Consider the following 7602-nt stretch of genomic DNA (forward strand, 5'->3'; position numbering starts at 1 on the left):
TTGGCAAAACTGAATTGAATAGAATACAATAGAGGAGCTTCTGTCACAGGATTTGTCTATTTAATGTTTTGAAGTCTCTGCCCAGATTCTATTCTTTCTGATAGTCATAATATCCTTTCTGGAGTGTTCTGCTTCTTACAAGAATAATTGTTCTGTATCCAGTGTTTGCTTACATTGTGACATTGGGATCCCTCTATCAATAAAGGCACCCCTTGTTTCCTCCACACTCCCACTAAACTTCCCTGGCCAATTAGAAGTAGCAGATGTGATCCTGTGTTAACTTCTCAGACTGGATCACAGAAAGCAGCATATTCTTTACCATCTTTTGTTTGGTTTTCTCTCTCCTATGACATATTCTTTGAGAGCCCTGACTGAGATGGTGTCTCAGGATGGCTGTCTCCAAGCATCCTACTGGGGTTATCACGCTTTCCACAGAGAGATGAGGGAAGCTGCTTGAGGAGCTGCAGCTCTTCTGATCAGCACAGCTTGAGTCTTCCCAGCCCAGGGCAAGCACCTGACTGATGAGTGCTTGTCTTGCCCCTAGCCCTTGAGCCTCCTTAGCTTACACCAAGTGGAGACTTGTCCTTGTTAATCCCTGTCCAGATTGCAGATTTATGAATAAAATAAATGTCATCATAAACCACTAACTCTGAAGATCTATGGCTCTTGGCCATCATAAACAAAGCAGTGCAGGGCCTTGGGAGATGGTTCAGCTGGTAGCGTGCCTGCTACATAATCATGAGGACTTGAATCTAATCCCCTGCTTCAGTGTAAAAAGCTGATCATGGTAATGCGTACCTATAATCCTAGCACTGGGGAAATAGAGACAAGCACATTTCTGGAGCTCACTGACCAGCACATAGTCGAATGAGTGTGTCCTAAACCCAAGTGGGTAACCATACCTCAAAAGACAAGGAATGATATTTAAGATTGACCTCTGTGTAGTCTCCCCTTCCCTCCTTCCCTCCTATCCCTCCCTCCCTCTCAAATGAGATCGTCTTGTCTTATGAGGATAAAAACCAATTTCTTTCTTTCTTTTTTTAAATTTAAGCAGAAAACATGAATACTTTTTCTTCATCAGTAAAAATGAATCTTTTTCCAACTAATTTTCTTTCCTTACTCTGTCTGAGTGCCTAGATAGACTTGTTAAATATTCCTATAGAACAGACAGACAGTTATTCTCAATAGCTTCCAAAATCTCCATTGTATAAGGTAGAAAAAAAATACCACTCATTCAGTATGCCAAACTTCCACCTGTCATTAAGTCTTCAGACTGCATTGATTTGTTATACCAAAAGCTATGGCAGCTACTTGATAGACAGCTGTTTAATTGTACTAAATTGTTATGTCTGACAGAAAGACGTGAATGGCACTCCTACAGTGCAGTAGCAAGTCTGCATAGCTCTGTAGGTTTGTTCTGCAAACTTTTCTTTAAGTTTTCCTAAGGTTTTACTGGAGATGGGTAGAACCATTCTTCCAAACTCCTACTATAGTACTTCTCTTACAATCTATGCGCCTCCGTTTAGACTACACATTTTGAACTCATGGGGGTCATAAAACTCATTTAGAGGAGAAATCTCAAGCATTACGATATTGTTTGCCATTTTCTGCATACAGTTCTGAAATAGGGCAGTTTCACTAAACATTATTATGTATTATGTATCTAACTGTATGTATTTGTTGAGCATGTAGAATGTGTATGCATGTGTGTGTCACATGTACTGGTCCCACTTGGTACCAGACTGGCCACTAGGAATGCAATGGAAATTTATAGAATAAAGTGTCATTTAGAGAACCACAAAAAATTACGGAGATGTGAAAGTTCTAAATAAATCACATGCTAGGGAGAAAGTATGTCATAAAAATTAAGTCGAAAGACAGCTTTGAAGAACAAACCTATTCTCACAAAGAAGGTGACAAGAAAATCTAGAAGAACTTGGTAAGGAACATTAGGAGAAACATCAGGAGCATTCTAAGCCACCAAATATCACAACAAGTGTTTTGGAGAGATCTGGTGCTCCAGAGACTTTGGGAAGTGTTGGCACTGAGACTATTTTATTTTGTGTACTAGTCAATTTTAGAGAAAGAGTTCCTAGCTTCACAACAAGACACAGAAAGATATGAGAATGTTACAAAAATAAATCATTAAATTGTGGAGTCCAAAATGACTTTTGCATAATTTAAACAGATGGTGATAGTGAAAGATACAGTAAGAGAAGAAGGAAGAATGAAAGGAATAAAGTAGAAGGGGAGAGAAGGAGGGAAGGAAAAGAGGGGAAATTGATGGCTGGGGGAGGGAAAGGAAAGGAAGGCATATGCTCATCTGGAGGACTAGAGGAGCCAAGGAAAGAGACGTGCTGGTGTGGGAGTGGCTGTTAACTAGGAAGGAAAAATGCATCCGGAAGACTGACAAAGATAGGAATGACAGCTAATCACTAGTAGGGACAAGATGGAAGCCTTGAACTGGGAACTAGAACTTTACCATGTGATCTACAGAGAACATTTAAAGATTCAAACAAAAGAGTAATGTAGAAAGGTCTGACTTCTCTTACAAACACTGTAGCCAGCTGATGCAGGAAAAGACAGATAAGCCAAACAGTTAAGAGGCAATGCTAGCCGGCCCATGAGAATCATAGGCATTTAAGTAGTGGAGATAGACAGGAGACATATTTTTACAGGTACAGCGGGTACAGATTAAAAACTTTAGGCCTTGGGAAGAGAGTATTAAACAAGGTGTTGAGGTGTCTGCCATTATCAGAATGATATGTGGGTCCCTGTGCTGCCGTTTACTGCTAAAAAGACATGAGAAGAGAAGCCCGTGAGGCTCTTGAGTCCATGTGTTTTCTCAGTAGCAGCAGGCTTTTTGCAGGCTCTCCTGAGATCCAGGAAAAGATTGATCATAACACTGTAACTGCTCATAGATGTTCATCTGGGAAAAACAGTATCTGGAATATCTTTACATCTAGAAAAATAATTCTGAAAAATCCAAATGATTTTGTGAACTTCATGACATGAGGCTTTTTTATTCACATTTTTAATTAAAAGTTAAGAGAATAATCAATATAGACCCTTTAGTTGTGTTGATGATTTTGATAACTCTTTTTTCCTTTAATTCACTCATTTATTCACTTTACATTCTGATCACAAGCCCTCCCCAGACTGATATACCCTCTTCCAACATCTCCCCTCACCTTCTTCTCTGAGAGGGAGGAGGTCCTCCCTGGAAATCACCCCACCCTATAACTAAAGTCACTGCAAGACTAAGCACATCTCCCACTGAGGACAGACAAGGCAGTCCAGTTAGGGGAACAGAATACACAGGGAGGCAAGAGTCAGAAACAACTCCTGCTCCAGTTGTAGGGGGACCTGCATGAAGACCCAGCTACATGCCTGTGGTATATGTGCACAGGCCTAAGTCCAACCCTTGTATGCTCTTCGGTTAAGTCTCTGGGAGCCCACAAGTGTCTAGTTTAGTTGACTTTGTTGATCTTCTTGTGAAGTCCCTGATCCTTTGCCCAACTCTTCCACAAGACATCTGAACATGAGTTTAAACACAAAGCCCCAAAGTTCTTTCACAGATTTTCGAAAAGTATATTGATGGGACAGGAAGCAGTTCACCTCCCCCCTCAATTGATTTGGGTGCAGAGGGAGGCAAACACTAAGCCTAATAATTAAAGGACTATGTCACACAGTTCTTGAGCAAATCCCATCCAGTAGTGACAGTTACAAACCTCTGCATGTCCAGTTTTGTAGTCTACACCTTTATTTGTGAGACATAGGGACAGCAATGTAAAATAATGTTCAGTTTTGAGTCATGTTTCTACCAAAGAAAGGGGCTTGCCTACAGTAAGAGGCTGTCTTACAATCAAGTAGAAAGTCAAAATTCACATGGTTGTCTGGCTAAGTGAACAGCCTGAAAAAAAAAATGAAACTGAATACATGGGTAAACAATAAGGCACAATCCTAAATTCCATTAAATATTCATAATTGCAACAATCTCATCCTAAGAAAAAAGGTGTAGAAAAATACAAAGTTTATTTCTGCAACCCTAAACTACATCCCAAAGAGACAGAGCCAATAGAGAGAACAGCGCTCCCCACGGCTTGTCAGATTTACTTCATATAACTCACACAAATAGCTTATTTTCCGCCAAGAAAAAGCTCTGGGATAGTCAAGGAGATATACTGAGTGTTTATTCAGAAATTACCTAGTGTAAAACTTAAGACATTTGTTTTCTTAAAGGTGTCTGCCTGACATTTGAACTTCCTTGTAAAATTGCATTAAATATGTATCAGCTTGGAGAGCCTACCAAAATAGAATAATGCATTTTCAATTTAGCCTGGGTTACACTTGACCTGTTTTAAAGTGTTCCTCTAATGAAATGGAAGCTATACCAAAATTAATTCTATGTGAGAGGCAGCCCAGACTCTGTGTTATTTAATCATAATGTATACCATCCCCTTTGCCTGAGCATGGAAACAATACCGAGATGGAGATTGCTTTAATCTGGCAGGCCTGATAACATTGTCATAATAATCAGAACGAAGTTCAAGTGCTTTTCTGACCTGAATGTAACACTCATGTTTTACAATAAAAAATAAGGAAGGGCAGGGAAGCAAGGAGTTCCATCTGTGATTGCTTCAGCCTGTAGTTACACTGATAATTCTGTATCAAGGGCAGCTGAGCTGAAGCAGAAAACTCCAGAACCCAATCTTGTTCATAACTGTCACCTATTCATCTGCTAGATGATGTTCGCAGATTCAAAGTATTGTTCACTCGAATAAACCCAGCAGTGAGTTTCAACCTTACAAAGCTGTTTAGAACTATGCTTCTTACAGGAGAGGTAACTGAGGCCAGAAGCGTTTCCAAGTAGAATAGCTGGCCAGTCGCATATCTGGCATTCCTAGAGTGTGTTTTTTGCCAGCTCCATTGTACAGGTGCCTTCAGAGATGTACTGGAACATGAAGGGTGTCTCACTGTGCTGCAGCTTGAATGTGAGATAGACTCATAGTCTGGGGCAGCCAGATAGAACAGTGGGTAAAGATGCCACAGCAGTTGATGGTGCTGCCAACTTGAGTTCAATCTCCAGAACGCACAAGTGGAAGGCTAGAACTGAACATAAGCTGCCCTCTGACCTTCACAAGCACACTGTACCATAAACTCGTACACACATACTCGCGTGCACACGTGAACACACACACACATATATATGCATGCATGCACACACAAGCGCAGAGAGAAAAAGAAAAAGTTAATAAATATATAAAATATATTTTTAAGGATCTAATTGAAGACATATCTTTTGCACCAGTAGGGCAGACACCGGACAAAATTTAAAACAAAATAACAAAGGGGAGATACTATGATCAGGAAGGTGGTCCCCCCCACCCTCCAGGTAAAGTTCACCTCTTGTTCTTGGATTATGCTAACCTCTGCAATTTCCTCAAACCCGGGAAACTGCAAAATTTGTGGTAGTAGGGGACTGTGTTCACTCTCTTCCCTGATTTTTACTGTAAATAAAAACAGATAATTCTAGCTTGAACACACACACACACACAAACACACTCTAACATCTTATACTATTAAGTGTTGGTGAAGAAATCAAAACTAATCTCACTGAGAAATAGGGGAAATTGTTCTCTTTTGCATATTTGCTTATTTTGAGTACCCCACCCACTGGTAAAGCTTCTGACCTAGAAATCTCTAGAGGAGAATCTTGAACGACAGGATTTTGTGAAGTCTGAGGCTCTGGGCAGGTGGACTGCAGCTCTTACACTCAGGAAGCTGTGAGGGTGGCTTGCTGAAGACTGTAAGGAAGAGAGAAGGGAAACAAACTGAGTCACACAGGGACCATAGAACCTGCTGGATTTTATCCAGTAACAATGGGAAGCCTCAGAAGCGACTCAGCAGGAAGTGACATGGTTAGGGCTTTAGATTTTGCTCTGGGCTTTCCATGAGACCATCCTTTCTGACAACTGTCAACTCATGCATTCCTCTCAGAAAAGTCTTAATTGTGTGCTTTAAAACAATGAATTCGAGAGGTTCCTAGGTAAATGGATGGAACTAGAAATTATCATCCTGAGTGAGGTAAGCCAATCACAAAAGAACACACATGGTATTCACTCACTGATTATTGGATATTAGCCTAGAACCTTGAAATGCCCAAGATGCAACTCACAGGCCACATGAAGCCCATAAAGAAGGAAGACCAAGTGAGGGTGATTCGGTCCTTCTTAGAAGGAGCAACAAAATACTCAAGGGAACAAATATGGAGACAAAGTGAGGGACAGAAACTGAAGGAGGGGCCGTCTCAAGACCACTCCACCTGAGTATCTATCCCATGTGCAATCACCAAAGGTAGATGCTGATGTGGAAGACAGGAAGTGCATGCTGATAAGAGCCTGATATGGATATCTCCTCAGAGGCCTTCAAGAGTCAGACATATTCAGAGGCAGATGCTCACAACCAGCCATTGAACTGATCATGGGGTTCTCAATAGAGGAGTTAGAGTGAAGACTGAAGGAGCTGAAAGGATTTACGGCACCATGAGGAGAGCAACAATACCAACCAACCACAGCTCCCAGGGTCTAAACCACCAGCCTGGGAGCACTTAGGGGGGGAATCCAGGGCTTCAGCTGAATATGTAAAAGTGGAGGGCCCTGCTGGGCATAGGTGGAAGAAGAGAACCTTGACCTCATGAAGGCTGGATGCCCCAGGGGGTGGGAATTTTGAGGGTGGGGAGGTGGGAGTAGGGGGGTTGATAGAGGTTACATCCACGGAGAAGAAGGAGGAGGGGTGAGGGGATTGGGGGTTCCGAGGGGGTGGTGGGGGATGGGGTAAGGGGACAACATAGGAAATGTAAATAAATCATCCAATAAAAAAAAATTCTATTATAGGTTCATATTTCGGATAACATGCCCTTTTTAACATTTTCTTTCCCATATATTTCTCTCCCCAATATTTTTTACCATGGATTATATTTTGTTAGAATTTTAATTCTTCTTATTTAACTTTAAAATGCTTCATACTTTACTTTAGAAGTAAGCTAATGTATGCCAACATTTATGACTGCAGTACAACAAAATATGTAAATAAAATATTCACAAATATATTAATAACAACTTATTATAGATATATTAATCCATCCTAGATTCATATTGCTAATAATAAAATTCCACAAAAATCAATGAAATTTTTATTAAAATACGTGATTATAAATATGTTGTACAAAATGTACTACAGTACAGATGACAATGAGCTATTTATTAGTTATATCTTGCTTTAGGAATATTGCGTTAAAATCCTATTAAATATTATTAAAACTTAAGTCTGAAAATCTGTAACTTTTTATATTTAATTACATATAAATACAATTGCTTCTTTGGTATTCATTTAACTTTATTGTTTTTATTTGATAGGTATAATTTAGTTCTCTTTATTTAAACCCATAGTATTCACTTGTGCCAAAGAACTTTGATGTTTATTTACCAATCAGATTTCCTCAATTTATTGATAATTTCCCAGTTGCCATGATAAAACAATTACCTGAGCAACTGCTCTCGCTCTCGCTCTCGCTCTCGCTCTCGCTCTCGCTCTCGCTCT

At 40.1% G+C, this 7602-nt stretch overlaps 1 non-coding gene across 1 annotated transcript; it reads left to right on the plus strand.

Moving 5' to 3' along the window:
• The first annotated feature begins 5340 nt into the window (after positions 1–5340).
• Positions 5341–5503, plus strand: LOC114640160. The gene has a single exon (XR_003714112.1). It is a non-coding gene; the product is annotated as a U1 spliceosomal RNA (small nuclear RNA).
• The last annotated feature ends 2099 nt before the right edge of the window (positions 5504–7602 follow it).

This window comes from Grammomys surdaster, unplaced genomic scaffold (assembly GCF_004785775.1).
Source record: "Grammomys surdaster isolate TR1022 unplaced genomic scaffold, NIH_TR_1.0 125780, whole genome shotgun sequence".
Lineage (NCBI taxonomy): Eukaryota > Metazoa > Chordata > Mammalia > Rodentia > Muridae > Grammomys > Grammomys surdaster.